Here is a 25,571-nt window from a genome sequence, read left to right as displayed (position 1 = left end):
ACTATTTTCAGTTGTATCTATTGTCGTTGTCAACAGTTTTTTACATGCTGTTACACATCAAATAGAAACCATCGGCATTCACCAGCGCCTTTCTTTTCACATTCACCATGGATGATTTCGTTCATAAGCTGAATGAAGTTGATAGGAATTCCTTCCTTAAACTTAAGAAGATACAACTGAAAATAGTTAAATCTATTAGCGCAGTTGATTTTAATCAAAATATGTATATATATATATGTATATATATGTATATATGTATATATATATATATATATATGTATGTATATATGTATATATATATATATAATATATGTATATATATATATATATATTTATATATATATATATATATATATATATATTTATATATATGTATATATATATATATATATATATGGTATATTTATGTATGTATATATATATGTATATATATATATATATATATATATATATATATATATATATATGTATATATATACAGTATATATAAATTTATATATATATATACATATATATATGTATATATGTATATATATGTATTTATATATATGTATATATATATATATACATACATATATATATATTTATATATATATATTTATATATATGTATACATTATATATATATATATATATATATATATATACATACATACATATACCAAGGCTTTTCCCCCCTTACAAGGGAGGTAGCCAAAAAGGGAAAGGCATAAAAACATTTCCACCCATTCCATCCCTGAATACACTCCACACCCCTCCACCCTCCCACTTATCTGAGTACCTCCTGGATGACGGGTCATCCCTGCACCTTGTCCACTGCCCTGGGTCAGAAGCAGTGTCGAAAGACACACCACATCCACAGCAAGGCCGCTTCATTAAATCGGCGACCCCCCCTCTCCGTCCCCCCATTGCATAAAAGGAGAGGACGGGGAGAAATCCCTTCGGGCTGCGTCAAATTTTGCTCACACATACTACCTCACCCCCCATCCCCCCACCCATTCCATCTCATGCAATCACATCATCATCCATATACAATCATTCTCCATTCACCCCTGTCTTCTGTCCTTTCCCGTCCTTCCTCAACAGACATTCCCCTCTTCCCCAAAGCCCCCTTCACCCCATCCATCCACCTCATCCTAGGACGTCCCCTCATGTTCACTCCCTCCACACCTGCCTTCCATACCTCTTTTACTAGTCTTTCTTCACTCATTCTTTGCACGTGTCCAAACCATCCTAATATTCTTTCATCAACCCTATCTCCCAGCTCCTTTTCCACCCCTGTTCTCCTCCTCACCTCCTCATTTCTCACTCTATCTAGCCTAGTAACCCCCATCATACTTCTCAGACACCTCATCCCAAACACATTCAAACTCCTTCTCTCTTCTTCTCTTATGTTCCATGTTTCTGCCCCATACAGTGCTGTTGGCACAATCACTCCTTCATACAGTCTCCTCTTAGCATCGATTCCCAAATGTCTATTCCTCATTACACTCTTTAATCCACCAAGGCATTTACTCACTTCTCTCAATCTACATTCTACCTCCACCTTCACTCCACCTTTTCCTGCCACATTTGCACCCAAGTATCTAAAACTATCCACTTCCTCCAGTCGCTCTCCCTTAATGCTCACTTCCAGTCTACTGCCACTTTCACCCCATGTACATCTCATCACTTTACTTTTACCCACATTTATCTTTAGCTTTCTTCTATCACATACTCTCCCAAACTCTTCCACCAACTTCCTCAATCCCTCCTCCGATCCTGCCACAAGCGCAGTGTCGTCCGCAAACAACAGCTGGCTCACCTCCCACTTTTCTCCATTATCTTTAACCATCTCCAATCCCTGACCCACTACCCTTGCATTTTTCTCTTGCACTACCCCATCCATGTATAAGTTGAACAGCCAGGGCGACATAACGCATCCTTGACGAAGTCCTACCTTTACCTCAAACCACTCACTCTCTCCATTTCTAATCCTGACACAAGCTCTACTACCCTCATAAAAACTCTTGACAGCTCCCAGAAGCTTTCCTCCTATCCCGTATATCTGCATAACCTCCCACAGTGCCTTTCTGTCTACCCTATCATAAGCCTTTTCCAGATCCATAAAAGCCCAAAAAACATCCTTCCCCTTTCCTATAGCTTTCTCACATATTTGTCTTACCACAAAGATCTGATCTACACAACCTCTACCTATCCTAAATCCACACTGTTCCTCACCAATTACTCCTTCTGTTCCTCTCCTAATCCTCTCAATCAAGATCCTCCCATAAGCCTTCCCAACTACACTTAACAAGCTAATCCCTCTGAAACTACTACATTCACACTTGTCCCCTTTTCCCTTGTAAAGAGGAACTATACAGGCACTCCTCCAGTCTTCCGGCACTCTACCCTCTCTCCAGCAAACATTAAATAACCTCACCAGCCCATCCACCATCACTGTATCTCCCTTTTTCAGACATTCTGCATGGCATCCATGCAGACCAGGTGCCTTACCTACTTTCATCATCTTAACAACTGCCTTCACCTCATCCTTCCTTATTTCTCCTCCATTCTCCTCACTGATCACTCTCATTTTCTTCGCATTTCCCACTGCAGCTATCTTTCCCACCCTATCCTCCTTCACATTTAGCAACTCCCTGAAATATTCTGCCCATCTTCCCCTTACTGCCTTCTCTTCCATTATCATCTCTCCATCTGCACCTTTTACCTTTTCTTCTCTACTTGATTTGCCTCCTCTTCCTCTCTTAATTTCTTTCCAAAACATCTTTTTATTACTTTCAAATTTTCTGTCATACTCTTACCCCATTTCACATCTGCTCTCCTCTTTGCCTCCTTTACCTTTTGCTTTACTTCTCTTTTCTTTTCTTTGTAACTCTCATATGACTCCCGCATCCTATTTTGTATATATATGTATATATATATATATATATATATATATATATATATATATATATATATATCGCTCCATCATTGCAAGACTGTCGTAACTCAAAAATTTCAAGTATAGAGTTACAATGGTTTATAAGGACGCCGAATAATTCTGCCTCTTTTGGTAATAAAGTCGTAAGTCTAAGTGGAGTCCTATTTACCTAATCAAGATGGTAAGTTTTGTTGCTTAGGGTAAAATTATTAAAGTTATAGGACTTAGATACTTTAAAATGCTTCTGAAAAATCACGAAATTTGAGTTACGACAGTCTTGCAATGATGCAGCGATATATATATATACCATATATATATATATGTATATACAGTATATATATATATATATGTATATACAAATATATATTCGCATCCGGCCAAGATATGGACCAAAAGGTTTCCTGTCGGCATGCTCCGCCTTTGTAATCCTTTGTTCTATTTTTTCCTTACAAGAGAAGTAGCCCATTCCACTCCCATCCACTACCCTTTCCTCTCACCCTAGCTCCTCGTAGATGAAGGGTCATTCCTGTCTCCCGCCCACTGCCTTGGATCAGAAGCAATGCGGCAAGACAATATATCCACAGCAAGGCCGCTTCACTTAACCAGCGACCCTCTCCCTCACCCCTCTCCATCCCCTTCTAAGGAAAATAGAGAAGACGGGGAGAAATCCCTTCGGACTGTGTTAAGGTATAATTCACATATAACCACTCCCTACTCCCTCCACACCCCAAAGGATTAGTAATGATTCATGATATTTACAACCAATAACTTAAGAAGATAAGAATGAACCAAAAACTGAAGATAAGAATGTGAGGCACAAGGTTCTCTCGCACTTTCTATTTTTCAGTGCAATATATGAGTCTCTTAACATAAACTGCTATGTTAATGCTTGATAATCACACTTATTTTGGAAATTGACAAACGTGAGGGAGTTACTAGTAAATTGATATTATAAAACAAGACAGTTACTCGGTGTGCACGATCATCCGTGCAACCCACTTGTGCAACGTGATCACTAGTCTATCCCTCTACACAAATACACGCGTTCATTTCACTCGTGTGTGACGTGAAGTGCGTAGGTAGTGAGACTTCATGGTTATCTTCACAAACTTTGACTGTGAGTACATATAAGTGGAATATTTAGATTTTTAAATTTTAAATAATGCTTTTGAGTTAAGCGAGAACATTTTCAAATATTTGTTCCTATCACGTATTCTGTATTACGTGAATGTGAGGTGTTTTACAGAAAGCGACACTGTAGAAGTGATTATTTAGCTCCTCTCGACGACCATTGTCAGCCAGCTCTTCATGTAACTTGAAAAGTTTGAATGATCATATTGCCTTTATAAAAATTGTTACTAAATATCAGTCAGAGAGAGTCACGAACATTTTATTTGGATTGATTTACAATGGTTTCTATATATTCCGTGAAGTAGTGAATGCAAGTGTTACAGATGTAATGCTAAAATATTATGGCATTGATGTAGATATCAAGATAACCGTAGTATCTATGATCAATGACATTATTACACGTTATAAGGTGCCACAAGGTTGTGAAAGAATAAATTGGTCTCATCCTTGTTAAATTATTTTCATTACTTTATTGCCTTTTGGTGGCAGTGTATGCTTTTGGTTCAGATAAGAACCTCTTATCTGAACTGTTACTGTGAGGTCAGATTCATCTGTTGTGCGGCCAGATACTTCCTTGCCGCTGTGGCATTATAGATTCTGTTTATTCACCCTATTTAATTATTACCTCCCCCCAACATTTCCAGTATTCTAAAGACAAACTTCATATTTGTTTTCAAGTAAACTTTGTTCCCTTGTCCGCAGAGTCTAAATGTCGAGGAACTTGCAACGATGTGCTCCAATATATAGTCGATAGGCTCGAACTTTGTCACCGTGGTGTAAGCACATGCATCATACAAATTATATGGTTATATTTTAGCGTTCTAAGTTGGCATACTTTCAGTAACCAAATAAAATGGTATTGGTACACGACCTTTTAGTGGAAATTTTACTTGTGAACAGTCAGTGTACGCGGCCAGCCGTCGGCACAGTTGTCACTCATAATTAAACTTTACCCTCTACTGTACACCAATCCACTGCTGCGCTGAGCAGGCGGCGGCGGCGGCGGTAAATCCATGGAACACCTTTGTGCTGGTTTCGAAGTGTGTAATGATTCAATAACAGGTGAGTGAGCTCCAAACATTCGTTTAGTGTCAATTGTGCCATTATATACGTCTTCGCTTACATCCTCCCATTATAATACGGCTTGTTCTGAACGCGTAGATCAGGAACAGGTTTGCCTTTCATCGCTACATGTTTCTTTCAGTCGAGTTAATATTTATGTTATTTAACAAAGGAAGTGAAGTAATTAAATATATGTTAAAACGTTTTATGTGGTTATTGCCTCCATCGGAGGGAATATAGACTTAAGTGATGTTTATAAAGTAGCTGAATAGCACTACAAGGAATCAAACTGAACGTGGACAGGTAATGGGTATTTTGCAGAAAACGCTGAAATGAGGACAATTGTTAGGACTCGCAGTGGCTGTATCACGAAACGAACTATAGTTGTCTAGATCAGATAATCGGGCAATGTAGTATTGCAATTGGTTTGCAATCATGACCGATGTTACAATTTGGAGTGGTTCAAGATACCGAATTTCAGTTAACGGTACTGAACTAGCGATGTCAGTTGACCTGTTTCACCCATTCGGATACGCGTACGTACACGACACACACACGGCATAAACACGACACACACACACACGGCACACACACGACACACACACACACGACACACACACACACACACACACACGACACACACACGACACACACACACACGCACGCACGCACACGACACACACGCACAAACACACACACAATTCGTGGCACAGTTGGTAGAGGTCCGGGTTCGAATCCCGCCCAAGGCTGAAATAATTTCAGTATCGCTGCGCTGCTGATTGTTACTCCAACTCTCGTGGGCGGGGAGTTAGATGTGTGTGTGCGTGTAAGGTAAGCATTACCCATAGATAGGTCATATTTCAGGGAGGGAAATAGCTGTCGATCACGAGTCCACACGTGATCCAAAGACCATGGTGAAACACGCGCGCGCACACACACACACACACACACACACACACAGAATTAAAGTGGCATTTACATACCTGGATGAAGAAATGGTGAAGAAAATTCTAATCACCCTGATAAGACCAAGACTGGAATATGCTGCAACAATGTGGTCACCAAGTACAAAAAAATGTATAAAAAAAACTTGAAAGAATACAAAGAGCAATTACAAAATTGGCACCAACACTCTCAAAACTATCATATGAAGAGAGACTAGAAAAACTTGAACTACAGACACTAGAGCAAAGAAGAGAGAGAGGAGATTTGATAGCAATTTACAGAATCATGAAAGGCATGGAAATTACTGATAGAGAGAATCTGATAAAATGGGATGATAGAAATACAAGAGGACACGGAAAGAAAATAAAAAAAAGACAGCTATAGAAGAGATTTGAAAAAGAACAGCTTTCCTCACAGAGTAATAGACAGTTGGAACAAGTTAGATGAGAAAGTGGTGTGTGCAAAAACAATACATGAATTTAAAAATAGTTTAGATAAAATGAGATATGAAGATGGGACCCCACGAGCATAGCTCCCCTTCCCGTAAAATACAACTAGGTAAATACACACACACACACACAATTCGTGGCACAGTTGGTAGAGGTCCGGGTTCGTTGATTGTACCCGGTCCATCAGGGAGCAAGGACGGAAGAACACGGTTACGATTGTTCATACGGGAAGTAACGATGTAGGTAGGGTGAGATCAGAGGAGCTTGTTCGGAATTGCAAGGTCCTCCTTCAGGAGATGAAGGAACGTGGGAGCCGTCACGTAGTCTGTGGGATCCTCCCGAGGATCTATGCAGGTTCGTGTTGGACAGTAGAGCCATAGGGATCAATGATAGGATATCGCAGTTGTGCACACAATTGGGATACCACTTTCTTGATCCTTGGTATCTCTTTTCTAGGCGCCATGACCTTTACGCTTCTGATGGGATCCACCTTACCCGCAGAGGCAAAGATGTTCTTACAAACCTCATTGTGGGAGTTTGTAATGAACTAGCTCCTTTTTTAGGGTAGAAGGCCAAAGGGAAGGGGAAATAGAATGTACTTGGGAAAACAGTGTAGAGTATAGCATTAATGTAGAACAATGTACCAGTATAGGACAAAATATAATTTTAGGATTTAATGTCGATAGAGGACGAAATGTCACATTAGGATATAATGTCATAGGCCAAAATGTCACAATGGGATGTAATGACAGTGGAGGACAAAATATCACGATGGGAAGTAATGATAGTGAACAAAATATCACGATAGGATGTAATGATAATGGAGGAGAAAATATCATGGTAGGATATAATGTCATTGAAGGCCAAAATGTAATTTTAGGAAGGGATACCGGACAGAATGTCAATGAAAGCCAAAATATCATGATAGGATGTAATGTCGCTAGAGGACGATATGACACATTAGGATGTAACGTCATAGGACAAAATGTCACAATGGGATGTAATGACAGTGGAGGACAAAAGATCACGATGGGAAATAATGATAGTGGAGAACAAAATATCACGATAGGATGTAATGATAATGGAGGAGAAAATATCACGGTAGGATATAATGTCAGTGAAGGACAAAATATAATTTTAGGAAGAGATACCGGACAGAATGTCAATGAAGGCCAAAATATCAAGATAGGATGTAATGACAGTGGAAGACAAAAGATCACGATGGGATGTAATTATAGTGGAGGAAAAAATATCACGGTAGGATATAATGTCACTGGAGGACAAAATATAATTTTAGAAAGGGATGCCGGACATAATGTCACTGAACGATGGGAGGCCGGCGTGAATCACGGTGACGTAGGGGGACAAAATGTACAAAATAGATCGGATGACCGTAATCGACCAGATGTCCGTGATTGGGGAAATTTTAATTTTGATAGGAGAAATGTTAATGAGTCAATGAAGGACCAAATAATAATAATATAGAGCAAGGCATAAATAAAAAACAAAATGATAATATAAGACATGATATTGAAACTCAAAATGTGGCAAAAAGAAATAATCACGAGTTTCTTAAAACTATGTACTTTAATGCTCGTAGTATTAGGAACAAATTTCAAGAAATACAGGCGTCTGTCGAAAGCGAAAATCTCGATATGATAGGAATAACTGAGACATGGTTAAATGGTACAGAGTTCGAAGCTGAATTTAATATTGCGGGATTTAAACACTTTCATCAGGATAGAAACCACAAGAAAGGTGGGGGTGTTCTATTGTACGTTAAAAACAATGTTCATGCTTGTGTTTTAGAGAAAGTGAAACAGGATGCATATGACAGTTTGTGGGTTGAGTTAACCCTAACAAATGGACAAAAAATGAATATAGGTGTAATATATAGGCCAAAGACATTATCATTAGCAGACGGCAAACTGTTATTTCAAGAACTGTCTAGTTTCTGCAACCGGGATTTATTGATAATGGGTGATTTCAATTTTACTGACATTGATTGGATGACCCTTGAATATGGCCATATAGGTAGTCGCTTGATTGATTTTCTTGGTGACAATTACTTAATTCAGCATGTAAAAGAGCCCACAAGATATGGAAACTTGCTCGATTTATTGATCACTAGCTGCGAAAGCATGGTAACTGATGTAGAAGTCGGTGAATCTGTTGCAAATAGCGATCACAATTTAGTCAGATTCAAACTCCTAAACAATTTTAGAATAGATACTTGTGCTTCTAAAATACTCGATTTCAGTAAAGCTCAGTTCATAGAACTACGCCAGGAGCTTCAGCTTACAGATTGGGAGGCAAAATTAAACGAAAGGCCTGTAGATCAGATGTGGGAAATATTTCAAAATACGCTCACTAAGATTATTCAAACTTACATTCCTTTTAAGGACAGACGTCCCCCAAATCAGGCTCGCCCAAAGTGGCTCGACAAAGAAACTGAAAAAAGTATTGCTAAAAAGAGACAGGCTTATAAGAAATATAAGTGCTCGGGTGCATCTAATGACTATGAAAGTTATGTATCAATACAGAGAGATTTAAAAAAGACAATAAGAAAAAGAAAACGACAATACGAAATGAACATCGCTGATAAATCCAAAGAGAATCCCAAAGAATTCTATAGTTACATTAGAGATAAAAAGGTTGTTAGGAATCACATTGGTCCACTATTATCTGCTGACGGTCAACTTGAATATTCAAATGAAGGAATGTGTAATATCTTAAACAATTATTTTAGCTCGGTATTCGTAAATGAAACACCTCAAAGTGAATTCCAAACTGAAACCTGTGAAAAGTCTAGGGTAAACTTACTCACTACGGTAAATATAACAAAAGAAAAAATTAAAAGGTGTATAGAGAAACTCAAAGTTAATAAAACACCAGGGCCTGACGGTTGGCATCCAAGAATCTTAAAGGAAATGAAAAATGAGATTGTTGTTCCATTAGAAATTATTTTCAAGAAATCCATCATATCCGGAGATGTCCCAAGAGAATGGAAGCTAGCTAACGTTACTCCCATATTCAAAAAAGGTGACAAAAAGAAACCAAATAACTATAGGCCTATAAGTTTGACTTCGATCGTAGGAAAAATAATGGAAACTATCATCAGAGATGATATCGAATATCATTTAGCAAGTAACCGTTTGATAAATGATAGCCAGCATGGTTTCAGACGGAAACGTTCTTGCGTGACTAACTTACTCGAATTCTACAACACAGTTATCTCGAGTTATGACAAAAGAAACAATATAGATTTAATATATCTAGACTTTGCAAAAGCTTTTGATACCGTCCCACACGAAAGACTACTTACTAAATTAGCTTTGCATGGAATAAGTGGTAGCCTATTAGGTTGGACTAGTAATTGGTTGAAAGGTCGAAAACAGAGAATTGTTTTAAATGGAAAAACTTCTGGATGGAAAAATGTTGCAAGTGGAGTTCCTCAGGGTTCCGTTTTTGGGCCACTTCTATTCATAGTATATATAAATGATATAGACAATGGACTAAAATCTACTGTTTCCAAATTTGCTGATGATACAAAATTGTGCGGAGTGGCAAATGATCACTCAAACCAATTAGATATTCAAGAAGATTTAGATCAATTACAGCAATGGTCTGAAAAGTGGCTAATGAAATTTAACACAAGTAAATGCAAGGTAATGCACATAGGTAAAAATAACAGTAAGTACGATTACAAATTATTTGGAAATTCGTTAACAAAAGTGGATAGTGAAAAAGATCTCGGCGTAATTATCAGTAACGACCTCAAATCATCCAAGCAGTGTATTTCAGCCTCTGAGAAAGCAAATAAGATTCTGGGATTGATTGCGCGATCTTTTGACTTCAAAAGTCCATCACTCATTAACAAGCTATATAAATCGTTAGTTCGTCCACATTTGGAATATGCTGTTTCCGTATGGTCACCGAATCTCATTAAAGACATTGACAGACTGGAAAAAGTACAACGGCGAGCCACAAAACTGATTCCAAATATCAAAAATAAATCATACGAAAATCGACTTAAGCACATGAATCTGTTTTCCCTAAAAAAGCGTAGACTCAGAGGTGACTTGATACAGGTCTTTAAGATTTTAAAGGGAATTGACAACATCAAAAGTGACAAAATTTTCACATTGAATGAGAATCAGACAAGAAACAATGGTCTCAAACTGTCCGGAAATAGATTCAATTTGGAAGTAGGTAGAAACAACTTTGCCAACCGTGTAGTTAATGAATGGAATAAACTTGCTGCACAGGTAGTGCAATGTAGTTCAGTTCGAAGCTTTAAGAATCATTTAGATAAATACCTAAGTAAGATGCTGTAATGATTATAATTTATGTTATATTATTTGTTTTTGTTTTGTTATAATTTGTCTGTCTGATTTTCATTTATTATTAGTTATATGTCAATTTATAATCATTTACTATTTACCTTCGTTTGTTATTTAACTATACCTATGCATTTATTTATGTATTTTATTTGTTATTTTTACATTATTATAGTTTTAATTTATTATTAATATGATTTTTTTTTTTTTTTTTGCATCCGACCTAGATATGGATCAAAAGGTCTCCTGTCGGGATGCTCCGCCTTTGTAATCCTTTGTAATCCCGCCCAAGGCTGAAATAATTTCAGTATCGCTGCGCTGCTGATTGTTACTCCAACTCTCGTGGGCGGGGAGTTAGATGTGTGTGTGCGTGTAAGGTCAGCATTACCCATAGATAGGTCATATTTCAGGGAGGGAAATAGCTGTCGATCACGAGTCCACACGTGATCCAAAGACCATGGTGAAACACGCGCGCGCGCGCACACACACACACACACACACACACACACACACACACAGAATTAAAGGGGCATTTACATACCTGGATGAAGAAATGGTGAAGAAAATTCTAATCACCCTGATAAGACCAAGACTGGAATATGCTGCAACAATGTGGTCACCAAGTACAAAAAAATGTATAAAAAAACCTGAAAGAATACAAAGAGCAATTACAAAATTGGCACCAACACTCTCAAAGCTATCATATGAAGAGAGACTAGCAAAACTTGAACTACAGACACTAGAGCAAAGAAGAGAGAGAGGAGATTTGATAGCTATTTACAGAATCATGAAAGGCATGGAAATTATTGATAGAGAGAATCTGATAAAATGGGATGAAAGAAATACAAGAGGACACGGAAAGAAAATCAAGAAAGACAGCTATAGAAGAGATGTGAAAAAGAACAGCTTTCCTCACAGAGTAATAGACAGTTGGAACAAGTTAGATGAGAAAGTGGTGTGTGCAAAAACAATACATAATTTTCAAAATAGTTTAGATAAAATGAGATATGAAGACGGGACACCACGGGCATAGCTCCCCTTCCCGTAAAATACAACTAGGTAAATACACACACACACACACACTAAGTTGGCAGAGCTAAGCTGCACAGTTGGCAGAGGTCCGGGTTCGAATCCCGCCCAAGGCTGAAATAATTTCAGTATCGCTGCGCTGCTGATTGTTACTCCAACTCTCGTGGGCGGGGAGTTATATGTGTGTAAGCGTGTAAGGTCAGCATTACCCATAGATAGGTCATATTTCAGGGAGGGAAATAGCTGTCGATCACGAGTCCACACGTGATCCAAAGACCATGGTGAAACGCGCGCGCACACACACACACGTCCGTTGGATGGACGTCGGAGATTGACGTCCTGAAGAAGTGAAATTCTCGTGGTTCGCAACGCAAAGGAAGTACTTATTGTATTTACAGGGGGGGGGAATTGCTCGTGGTGTAGTGGGATAGTGAGGAAAAAGGAGAAGGGGAAGGATAATTGAGGGAAATGGAAGGAAATGAGGAACGAGAGGACTTGGTCCAGGCAGGCAGACGCCATATAAACAAAAGAGGGCCGGGCCAATTTAGTGATGACGAAAGGTCCAACAAAATTGTAAAGATTAGAAACATAGATATGAGTAGCACAATAGAAGGTGAGGATAATAATTTCCATGGATTCAATGAGAGGGGGGGGGGGCGGATACCAACCTCCCCCGACTGGCAAGACTCGAAGAAAAACTTCAACAAATGACCGAACATTGGGAGAGTAGGTTCGGTAGAATGTCAAAAATGGCGGAAAGGGTTGAAAGATTGGAAGCACTAGAGAAGGCAAACAAAAACTTAACTAAGGAAATAGAAGAACTAACAAGACAGTTAAAAGAAGTAAAAGAGGAGAATGAAGAATTAAAGAGGAATAGTAAGGACAACAAAGAGGGTTGGAAAAAAAAAATCCAAGAAAATAGTAAAGTTGCATTTACTGATATAATCAAACAACAAATGAAAGAACAAACTGAAGACTCAGTTATTAAAGTGATGAGACAGAAGGAGAATATAGTAAGAGACTTAGCAGATAAAAAGAAATGTATAATTATATTAGGAATAGAAGAGAAACACAACCCAGATAGAACCACATGAATCAAAGAGGAAAATGAAAAAGTAAGCAGATTACTAGAATTAGTTCAGGAAGATGAACCTGAAATTATGAAACAAATTGAATTGAAGTTTAGACTCGGAAAGTATAGTACAGATAAGACCAGACCAATTAAGATTAAATTCAGGTCACGAACGACGGCCGAGAATATCTTATCAAAAACAGGGAAACTAGCAGAAAGTGAACAATATAAAAAGGTATGGATAAAAAGGGAAATGAATAAAGAGGAAAGAGAGGAGGAAAAAACGAAAAGACAACAAGCTAAGGAAAAAAACGAGAACAGAACAGAGTCAGAAAAAGAGAAATTCTATTGGAGAGTAGTGAATATGAAATTAAGGAAATTCGAAATACTAGAGAAAAACAAAAGGGAAACAGAGAATACAATGGAAGTGGCAGAAAACTAAGAGTGTCTTACACAAATATAGATGTATTGAATGAGCTGAATGATTATCTGAAGGAAAAAGGACCGGACATAATGGGAATTGTAGAAACGAAATTAAAAGGTCCACTACCACCCAACAGTGTAGGAAATGATGCATATAATTATTGGATTAGAAACAGAGAGACAAAGCAAGGGGGTGGAGTTATGTTCCTGACTAAGAAGGATATAAACGTGAAGAGTGTCACATATGGAAAGAATACGGAGATGATTATGATCGAAGTGGAAGACAGAGATAAGAAGAGCAGAAAGTTTGTGATAATTTATGTGCCTCCAAAAACAGCCTCGTGGGAAGAGAGTGAAAATAAAAGTATGTTAGAGGACACAAAGATAACATTAAATAAGATAATGGAAGATGGAGGAAGAATAGTTATGATGGGCGACTTTAATTGCAAAAAATCTGCTGAGAAGAAATTACAGTAAAGGGTGGAGACGGCTCATGGGGAAATGTTCTACTCGAGATGATTACTGACCATACAATGACGCAATGGATACAGGAGAACACTAGGTATAGAAATGAAGAAGAACCATCAAGACTAGACCTAATAATCACATCTGAACCTAGAATAGTAGAAAAGATTGAATATAAAACACCAATAAGTAAAAGTGACCATATACTGATTGAACTGGAACTAAATGAGGAAAAATACATGAAAAGAAATGAACAATATAGAAAAGGAAGAATGATGTATGAAAAAACAAACTTTGATAAAATAAGAGAATTCTTTCAAAAAGAAAACTGGGAAGGAATATACAAAGAAGAAACAACAGTGGAAGAGAAATGGAATATTTTGACAAAAATTTATAAAAAAGGAGTGGAAAAGTATTTCCCAAGACAAAAACAAGAAAAAGAATATGTAAAGTGCTGGTACAACAAAAGTTGTAGGAAGTTAAAAGACAAAAGAGACAAAGCTTGGACCAGATGGAAAAAAGACAGAAGACCTGAAACATGGAAAATATATACTTGTTATAGAAATGAATATGTACAAGCATGCAGAGAGGAAAAGAGAAAATATAAAAAAGATGTCATAGAAAAATGTAAAGATCAACCAAAACTATTTTACAGATTTGTAAATAGCAAACTGAAAAACAAACAAGATTTGGAGAAATTAAGACAAGGAGGAGTTGAATACACAGAGGAAACTGAAATGGCGGAAATTATGAACAAGCATTTTAAATCAGTGTTTACAAGGGAGAACATGCAACCTGAAGAGATCGAATGGAAAGAGAAAGTCCCCCCCATGAAAGAAATAGAAGTAACAAAGAATGAAATATTGAAACACTTGAGTAATCTTGATGTCAGAAAATTGCATGGACCAGATAAAATAGCAAACTGGATTTTGAAAGAATGCAGGAATGAACTGGCAGACAAAATACATAGTATAATAAACAGTTACCTTGAAAGAAGGAAAAGTCCCAGAAGATTGGAAAAAAGCAAATATAGTACCTATATTTAAAGGAGGAAATAAAGAAGACCCTACCAACTATAGACCAGTCTCTCTAACAAGTACAATAGCAAAAATTTGTGAAAGAATGATCAAAAGTGGATGGGTAAAATATTTAGAAAAAAAACGTGCTAAATCCAAGGCAATTTGGATTCAGACAAGGATGATCATGCGTCACCAATTTAATATGTTTCTATTCAAGGCTAATAGATACAATACAAGAAAGAGATGGATGGGCTGATTGTGCATTTCTAGACCTAAAGAAAGCTTTTGACAAAGTACCACATAAGAAATTGCCCCCCCCCCCCCGAGGTCCCAGTACTTTGATGTAGTGGGGGGGGGCTTCCGTGTAGTAAGGACGGGCTGAGCTGTGCCAGCCAGGTGCAACCATACTGGAGAGGTCAGCCCCGAGCTACCAGACGAAAACTGAGCCAAAACTCTTTTTGTTGACGACCCTAGCTTGGCACTGATTATGGACTGGAATATTCATAGGATTTGTCGCCCTCATCCTATGACAGTTGTTTTAGGATGAGGTTTTTGGGGTAGTGAATAGATAGGGGGTCCCTCACCTTTTTCCTTTGTGAATTCCCCTATCCCTATCTTTCATATTTGCTACCCTACTCTCCTTTTTCACCATCTTTCTCTAATACTAGTTAAGGAAGGTTCTGGTATCTTGGTGCCTTCCAAGCTACATGTCTGAACCCAGTCAAGTGGGGATGTATACCGCGAGGTCACTACTCCCTGCGTGGGCCGAAAGCTCACCGACTGGGGAATGCATGTTTGTGAGGTAGGTACTAGGCTGCTGACTTCCTTTCTCCCTATCCAGTACACATGCAGAGTGACTACGCTGGACCCATCCTAAATGGGACAAAACAATAGAGGACAAACCCCGGGTTGACAAAGTCTCTAACTCACCTCCGAGTCCCTGCATGTGTAAATAGTCGTTTCTGGAACTTCCCGACTCTGCAGATACTTTTCTTTTATTGCGCGTGGCATCGGGCAACTGCAGTATCTTCCTTCTATGCACTGCTTTTTCTTTCTTAATACATGGTGCGGCCTAAAAGTGCGAGTGGGCTCTTCTTTCTCTTGTGCATATCTCCAAGAGGAAGGGATTCCCCAAAGAAGTGTTCTGAGTCCTACACTCTTCAGCATAGCCATTAATAGTTTATTAGAACAAGTTCCCACAGGAGTTCATGGATTGGCTTATGCTGATGACTTCGCTATTGTGTGCAGCAAATCGACAACATTAGAAACGGGCCAAAAGATTCAAGAGGTTATTAACTTAGCAACAACATGGGCTAATTGCAGGGGCTTCAGATTCTCTGCTGAAAAAACCAAAGCCATAAGGTTTTCCAGACTAAGACGCAAGGAAGAAATACCAACACTATTCTTAGAGGGTGTCATATTACTGTATGAAGATGAAGTAAAATATTTGGGTCTGGTATTGGATAAAAGGTTGACATTCGCAAATCACATAAACGAGGTTGTATACACTGTCAAACAGCGACTTAATATACTAAAAGTAGTGTCTCGTTTCAACTGGGGAGCAGATCGTGTAACTTTAATTAGGCTTTACCAAACATTGTGCCTTAGCAAAATGGAATATGGATGTCGAATTTATGGATCGGCATGCAAAAGTTCACTGAAGAAGCTTGATATAGTCCACAATATGGCTTTACGGATCTGTTCGGGAGCCTATAGAACATCTCCAGTGGATAGCTTGTATGTGGACGCAGGAATTCCTCCCCTGTATATTCGCAGGGAGGAATTAAACCTTAGATATATATCTCGGGTCTTGACATCCAAACTTCAAATTTGTAAAGCAGCCGGTAGACAGAGCTCCAAGGAAAAGTACTCTGCCGAAACCTTTAGAAGTGAGATGTGAAGTTGGGACAGAGAAGGTAGGATGGACTTGTTCCAAACACAATTGCTGAGATCACGCCTCCTAAATTCCCTCCTTGGAACCGATGCCCCACTGAAATATGTCCTCTTAAAAAGAAGAAAAATAGAACTGCTGTTGAGCTAAAAAGTGAATTTTTAGAACATTTATCAGTACATGCTGATGCAATTTTTATTTATACAGATGGATCAAAATCCCAAGACAGTCTTGGTTGTGCTGTTGTAACTGATAGCACAGTTTTAAAGAGAAAGTTGCCTGATTTTAGCTCTGTTTTTACTGCTGAACTGCTGGCAGTCAGCAGCGCCCTGAAGTTTGTTTTTAATTCTGTTCCGTGTGGTAGGAACATTGTTATTTTGATGGATTCCATGAGCGTTCTATCCTCTGTAAATAATTTGTTGCCCCATCATTTTTTAGTGCAAGAAATACAGGAATGGCTGATTCTCATAAACAACAGAAAGAAGATAAAAGTAAACTTTTGCTGGGTGCCGTCCCATGTGGGTGTCACTGGAAATGAAAAGGCAGATGCTGCAGCCAAAGCCGCCACTAGGCTCACCCATATAGCAGACCGAAAAGTCCCACATATGGACTTGAAACAAGTGATCCATTGTTATACAATGAAGAAGTGGCAAGAGCAATGGACAAGGCTGGACGGCAGTTATAAATTAAAAGAAATTCACCCCTTGGTGAACCCTTGGAAGTGTCCTCCTTTGGACAGAAGGGCAAGCATTGTATTGACAAGACTGAGAATTGGCCATTCCTACATTACACATAAATTTTTAATGGCAAGTGGGGCAGAAAGGCTGGCCCCCCAATGTCCCACTTGCCAAGTAGTTTTGACAATAAGACACATTTTAGTTCAGTGCCCTGCATTCACTAAAGTGCAGGGCAAATGTTTTAACAGATTTATCTTTTAAAGAAATTTTAGGGGAGGAAGCTTGTGTGAAGAACGTTTTAAAGTTTTTAAAAGACATAAATTTGTTTTATGTAATAAAAAATTGTGTGTGTGAATGCTTGTGAGTGTGTGTTGTTGAAGTGTGTTCATGAATGTCTATTGTTTTAATTGTTTTACTTGAATTTTATTTTATTTTATTTTTTAATCTAAAAGATAAATATGCGCTGAATGGACTACCGGCTCCGGCACTTGGCCTTCGAGCCAAAAACTCCATAAATAAATAAATCAGCATAAGAAATTGATTAAGAAATTAGAAACTGAAGGAGGAATACAGGGCAAACTGCTTAAATGGATGGAAGACTTTTTGCAAGAAAGAAAAATGAGAGTAGTGATAAGAGACAAACACTCAAAATGGGATGAAGTAATAAGCGGTGTTCCACAAGGAACAGTTCTGGCCCCAATAATGTTTGCTATATATATTAATGATATGGATGAAGGAATTGAAAGCTATATGAGCTTCTTTGCAGATGATGCAAAACTACTGAAAAGAGTGAACACGGAAGAAGATTGTGAATCACTACAGAGTGATCTAAATAAAGTACAGGAATGGAGTAGGAAGTGGGAGATGGAGTTCAATACAAAAAAGTGTAGTATAATGGAATTTGGAAAAAGCAAAAACAGAATAACAAGATCATATAAATTGGGAGAAGAAGGAATAAAAAAAGTAGAAAATGAGAAGGACCTGGGAGTCATTGTTATGAATAATATGTCACCTGAGAAACATATAAATAAGATTTTTGGAGAAACTTATAATTTAATAAGAACAATCAAAGTTGCATTTACATACCTGGATGAAGAAATGGTGAAGAAAATTCTAATCACCCTGATAAGACCAAGACTGGAATATGCAGCAACGATATGGTCATGAAGTACAAAAAAATGTATAAAAAAACTTGAAAGAATACAAAGAGCAATTACAAAATTGGCACCAACACTCAAAACTATCATATGAAGAGAGACTAGCAAAACTTGAACTACAGACACTAGAGCAAAGAAGAGAGAGAGGAGATTTGATAGCTATTTACAGAATCATGAAAGGCATAGAAATTACTGATAGAGAGAATCTGATAAAATGGGATGACAGAAATACAAGAGGACACGGAAAGAAAATATAAAAAGACAGTTATAGAAGAGACTTGAAAAAGAACAGCTTTCCTCACAGAGTAATAGACAGTTGGAACAAGTTAGATGAGAAAGTAGTGTGTGCAAAAACAATACAATAGTTTAGATAAAATGATATATGAAGACGGGACCCCACGAGCATAGCTCCCCTTCCCGTAAAATACAACAAGGTAAATACACACACGGTACGCTGCATTTGCTAAAGTACCACACAAAAAGCTACTAAGAAAAATCGAAATAATAATAGGTGGTACACAAGGAAAGTTTGTGTAATGGGAGAAAAATGAGGGTGGTACTCGGAGACAAGAATTCAAACTGGGAAGAAATTATAAGTGGACCACACGGTTCTGTATTGGCCCCGATAATGTTTGCCATATTTAAAAATAACTCAGATGAAGGTGTGGAATGTTATATGAACATCTTTTGGAGATGACGCAAAACTACTAAAGAAAGTAAGTACAGAGGAAGACTGAATCTCTACAGAGAGACTTGGATAAAGTCTGGAAATGGAGCCAAAAGTGGGAAGTGAACTTCAACACTAAGAAATGTAGTATAATGGAATTTCGAAAAAGTAAAGATAGAATATCAGGGCAATATAAAATTGGTAAAAAGGGAGTAAAAAAGTTATCTCGGAAAAGGACCTAGGAGTAATTATCAGCAAAATCATGTCACCAGACAAGCATATCAACAAAATAGTCGGAAAAACTTTCAATTTATTAAGATCCATGAAAGTGGCCTTTGACCACTGGGATGAGGAAAATGGTAAAGAAAATCTTAGTCACCGATAAGAACAAGATTGGGTATGCTGCGACACAAAATTAATATAAAGAAATTAGAAAGAATCCATAGAACAACTACAAAGATGGCACCAACACTCTAAATTGACATACCAACAAAGATTGTCCAAACTGGAACTACCAACCCTGGAAGAAGAGAAAGAGGAGATCTATTGGCCATTTACAGAATTATGAAAGGGATGGAAGTCCTCGAAAGAGAAGATTTATTAAAGAGGGACAAAAGATAAACAAGAGGACATAAAAAGAAACCCAAAAAGGATAGTTATAGAAGATATCTGAAAAAGAATAGTTTCCCACACAGTGGTAGCTGCCTGGAACAAATTGGATGAGGCAACAATGTGTGCAAAAAATATACGAGAATTTAAGAACAAACTAGATACTGAAAGATACATAGACGGGTCACTACGAGCATAGTTCCCCGTCCCGTAAAATACAACTAGGTAAACACACACACACACACACTTCAACGAACGGACGGCTTAGAAGACGTTCTGAAGAAAAGTGAAGTTTCGTGGATCCCAACGCAAAGAGAAGTGCCTATTGTATTTACAGGGTGGGGGGGAAATTGCTCGTGGGGTAGTGGGAAAGTAAGGAAAGAGGAGAAGGGGAGGGATTGCTGAGGGAAATGGAAGGAAATGAGGAAGGAGAGGACTTGGCCCAGGCAGACAGGCGAAAGGTAAACAAACGGCCCCCCGACCAGCTGAGCGACGATGAAATGTCTAATAAAAATGTAAAGATTAGATGTATAGATAAGAGCAATACAGTAGAAAGTGATGAGAATATTTTCCAGGGATTTAAAGAGGGTGGGGGGGACACAAACCCCCCCCCCCGACTGACAAGACTAGAAGAGAAGGTCGATAAGATGATCGAGGACTTGGAGCGTAGGTTCAGTCATGTTAACAAAATTGTACAGAGGGTTGAAAAATTGGAAGAACTAGAGAAGGCGAACAAAAACTTAACTAAGGAAATTGAAGAATTAAAAAAATGGTTAAAAGAAGTAAAAGAAGAGAATAAAGTCTTACAGGAGAATAATAAGGAGAACAAGGAGGGTTGGAAAAAAATCCAAGAAAATAGCAAAGTTGCATTCACTGACATAATCAGACAGCAAATGAATGAACAAACTGAAAACTCAGTTATTAAAGTGATGAGACAGAAGGAGAATATAGTAAGAGACTTAGCAGACAGAAAGAAATGTATATATTAGGAATGGAAGAGAAACATAACCCAGATAGAACCACAAGAATCAAAGAGGAAAATGAAAAAGTAAGAAATTTACTAGAATTAGTCCAGGAAGATGAACCAGAAATAATGAAACAAATCAAAGAGAAATTCAGGCTAGGGAAATATAGTACAGACAAGACCAGACCAATTAAGATTAAATTCAGGTCACAAACTACGGCTGAGAATATCTTATCCAAAACAGGGAAACTAGCAACAAGTGAACAATATAAAAAGGTATGGATAAAAAGGGAAATGAATAAAGAGGAAAGAGAGGAAGAAAAACAGAAAAGACTTGAAGCTAAGGAAAAAAACGAGATAAGAACGGAGTCAGAAAAAGAGAGATTCTATTGGAGAGTAGTGAATATGAAACTAAAGAAAGTCGACATACAAGAGAAAAACAAAAGGGAAACAGAGAACACAATGGAAGTGGCAGAAAACTAAGAGTGTCTTACACAAATATAGATGGATTAATAACAGGATTGAATGAGCTGAATGATTATTTGAAAGAAAAAGAACCAGACATAATGGGAATTGTAGAAACAAAATTAAAAGGTCCACTACCACCCAACAGTGTAGGACATGCTGCATATAATTATTGGATTAGAAACAGAGTGAAAAAGGAAGGGGGTGGAGTTATGTTCCTGACTAAGAAGGATATAAACGTGAAGTGTGTCACATATGGAAAGAATACAGTAGAGATGATAATGATGGAAGTAGAAGACAGAGATAAGAAGAGCAGAAAGTTTGTGATAAATTATGTGCCCCCGAAAACAGCCTCATGGGAAGAGAGTGAACATAAAAGTATGTTAGAGGACACAAAGATAACATTAAACAAGATAATGGAAGAGGGAGGAAAAATAGTTATGATGGGCGACTTTAATTGCAAAGAAATCTGCTGAGAAGAAATGACAGTAAAGGGTGGAGACGGCTCGTGGGGAAACGCTCTACTTGAGATGGTTACTGACCATACAATGACACAATGGATACAGGAGAACACTAGGTATAGAAATGAAGAAGAGCCATCGAGACTAGACCTAATAATTACATCTGAACCTAGAATAGTGGACAAAATTGAATATAAAACACCAATAAGTAAAAGTGACCACATATTGATTGAACTGGAACTTAATGAAGAAAAATATATGAAAAGAAATGAACAATATAGAAAAGGAAGAATGATGTATGAAAAAACAAACTTTGATAAAATAAGAGAATTCTTTCAAAAAGAAAACTGGGAAGGAATATACAAAGAAGAAACAACAGTAGAAGAGAAATGGAATATTTTGACAAAAATTTACAAAAAAGGAGTGGAAAAGTATTTCCCAAGACAAAAACAAGAAAAAGAATATGTAAAATGCTGGTACAACAAACGTTGTAGGGAGTTAAAAGACAAAAGAGACAAAGCCTGGACCAGATGGAAAAAAGACAGAAGACCTGAAAAATGGAAAATATATACCTGTTATAGAAATGAATATGTACAAACGTGCAGAGAGGAAAAGAGAAAATATGAAAAAGATATCATAGAAAAGTGTAAAGATCAACCAAAACTATTCTACAGATTTGTAAACAATAAACTGAAAAACAAACAAGACTTGGAGAAATTAAGACAAGAGGGAGTTGAATACACTGTGGAAATGGAAATGGCGGAAATTATGAACAAACATTTTAAATCAGTGTTTACAAGGGAGAACATACAACCTGAAGAGAACGAATGGAAAGAGAAAGTCCCCCCTATGGAAGAAATAGAAGTAACAAAGAATGAAATATTAACACACTTGAGTAATCTTGATGTCAGAAAATCGCATGGACCAGATGAAATAGCAAACTGGATACTGAAAGAATGCAGGAATGAACTGGCAGACAAAATACATAGCATACTAAATAGTTCCTTGAAAGAAGGAAAAGTTCCAGAAGATTGGAAAAAAGCAAATATAGTACCTATATATAAAGGAGGAAATAAAGAACCTACCAACTATAGACCAGTCTCTCTAACAAGTACAATAGCAAAAATTTGTGAAAGAATGATCAAAAGTAGATGGGTAAAATATTTAGAAAAAAATAAAGTGTTAAATCCAAGGCAATTTGGATTCAGACAAGGACGATCATGCGTCACCAATTTAATATGTTTCTAATCAAGGCTAATAGATATAATACAAGAAAGAGATGGGCGGACTGTGCATTTCTAGACCTAAAGAAAGCTTTTGACAAAGTGCCACATAAGAAGTTGCTTAAGAAATTAGAAACTGAAGGAGGAATACAGGGCAAACTACTAAATTGGATGGAAGACTTTTTGCAAGAAAGAAAAATGAGATTAGTGATAAGAAACCAGCACTCAAAATGGGATGAAGTAATAAGCGGTGTTCCGCAGGGAACAGTTCTGGCCCCAATAATGTTTGCTATATATATTAATGATATGGATGAAGGAATAGAAAGCTATATGAGCTTCTTTGCAGATGATGCAAAACTACTGAAAAGAGTGAAAACTGAAGAAGATTGTGAATCACTACAGAGAGATCTGAATAAAGTACAGGAATGGAGTAGGAAGTGGGAGATGGAGTTCAATACAAAAAAGTGTAGTATAATGGAATTTGGAAAAAGCAAAAACAGAATAACAGGAGCATATAAATTGGGAGAAGAAGGAATAAAAAAAGTAGAAAATGAGAAGGACCTGGGAGTCATTGTTATGAATAATATGTCACCTGAGAAACATATAAATAAGATTTTTGGAGAAACTTATAATTTAATAAGAACAATCAAAGTTGCATTTACATACCTGGATGAAGAAATGAAGAAAATCCTAATCACCCTGATAAGACCAAGATTGGAATATGCAGCAACGATATGGTCACGAAGTACAAAAAAATGTATAAAAAAACTTGAAAGAATACAAAGAGCAATTACAAAATTGGCACCAACACTCTCAAAACTATCATATGAAGAGAGACTAGAAAAACTTGAACTACAGACACTAGAGCAAAGAAGAGAGAGAGGAGATTTGATAGCTATTTACAGAATCATGAAAGGCATAGAAATTACTGATAGAGAGAATCTGATAAAATGGGATGACAGAAATACTAGAGGACATGGAAAGAAAATAAAAAAAGACAGCTATAGAAGAGATTTGAAAAAGAACAGCTTTCCTCACAGAGTAATAGACAGTTGGAACAAGTTAGATGAGAAAGTGGTGTGTGCAAAAACAATACATGAATTTAAAAATAGTTTAGATAAAATGAGATATGAAGACGGGACCCCACGAGCATAGCTCCCCTTCCCGTAAAATACAACTAGGTAAATACACGGTGGCGCGGTTGATAGAGTACTGGATGCCAGTACGGAGGTGCAGCAGTACCTGGTTCGAATCCTGCCCAGGGCCGAAGTTATTTCGGTATCGCTGCGCTTTGGGTCATTACTGCAACTCTCGTGGGCGGGGAGTTGTGTGTGTGTGTGTGTAAAGTCATAGCATTACCCATAGATCGGTCATACGAGCTCTGAGCTCTCTTCCGGGAGGGAAATAGCTGTAGATCACGAGTCCAACACGTGATCCAAAGACCACAGTGAATACACACACACAATCCAATAAATCGTTGAATTTCTTTACGTTACCAACAATCTATTAGTCAATAATCTCCACTGGGCCTTTACTTCTCCTTGCCTCTATACTAGAAGAGGCGGTGGGTATCCTGCAGCTGTATGACCCTTCCATCCCAGTGTTTGTGGTCCTCTTAAAGGATTCGCATGGTGTGCATGTAGATGATCTATAGGTTATGTAATTTTTAAGACATAAATATTCTTAGACAGTGCCATTCGGTGGAGCACTGCCTGGGAGAAGAAGAAGAAACAGTGCTGTATGATTTGTGACAATAATCTGAAAGGAACGCCAGCAATGACAATATTTGCCGTGGTGTCTGTCTATAACTCGTTAAGAGGTTGTGACAGTACTCCCAACTTGCCATGTTACATCCTTGTATATCTATGAGATATTTCCTTGTTTGCCACCAGGGACGTGCTAGTTAGTAGTGGGTCCTTAGACTGCATTTGTTATGTGATCGTCATCCCATCTTTGGCACACGACTTGTCGGGTGATCTTGCAGATATTTCCAGGTCTTATGATGTAACGTAGCTCTTGCGGTCAGTCACAAAGGTATCCATATCCAACAACGTCGAGTTGTCAGCTTTCGCATATGCAGTGGACTACGAATGCCTGTGATATATATAATATATATATATATATATATATATTTACCTAGTTGTATTTTACGGGAAGGGGAGCTACGCTCGTGGTGTCCCGTCTTCATATCTCATTTTATCTAAACTATTTTTAAATTCATGTATTGTTTTTGCACACACCACTTTCTCATCTAACTTGTTCCAACTGTCTATTACTCTGTGAGGAAAGCTGTTCTTTTTCAGATCTCTTCTATAGCTGTCTTTCTTGATTTTCTTTCCGTGTCCTCTTGTAAATATTTTAACGGTTGTAAGCGTGATTTCAAGGATTATGAACTACGCAATGCTTTTTTAGAACATTCTTTTAGCCACCAACCCTCTGTGTTTGTATTTACTGATGGCTCCAAAACTAGCGCTGGCGTTGGTTTTGGAATATTCTCAAATGATTTTAATCGTAAGGGCACCTTGCCTGATACAGCATCTAATTGCACTGCCGAACTGACGGGAATACTGTCCGCAGTGGAGATTATATCCTCCATGAAA

At 37.7% G+C, this 25,571-nt stretch overlaps 1 protein-coding gene across 10 annotated transcripts in view; it reads left to right on the top strand.

The window, feature by feature from the left end:
* The first annotated feature begins 3,879 nt into the window (after positions 1 to 3,879).
* LOC143023829 (Y+L amino acid transporter 2-like) overlaps positions 3,880 to 25,571 on the top strand; it is a 213,211-nt gene continuing 191,519 nt past the window's right edge. For 2 of the 10 annotated variants that reach the window (XR_012966219.1, XM_076182452.1), the window contains exons 1-2: positions 3,889 to 4,039; positions 4,756 to 5,115. The gene's annotated coding sequence lies outside the window, so the exon portion shown is untranslated. Of the gene's footprint in view, positions 4,040 to 4,755; positions 5,116 to 25,571 lie in introns of all 10 variants that reach the window. The other 8 variants (XR_012966220.1, XM_076182459.1, XR_012966221.1 and 5 more) reach the window with 6 other exon arrangements.

This window comes from Oratosquilla oratoria, unplaced genomic scaffold (genome assembly GCF_046742065.1).
Source record: "Oratosquilla oratoria isolate Oo_2021 unplaced genomic scaffold, ASM4674206v1 SCAFFOLD65, whole genome shotgun sequence".
NCBI lineage: Eukaryota > Metazoa > Arthropoda > Malacostraca > Stomatopoda > Squillidae > Oratosquilla > Oratosquilla oratoria.
This window is presented reverse-complemented; position numbering and strand designations above follow the sequence as displayed.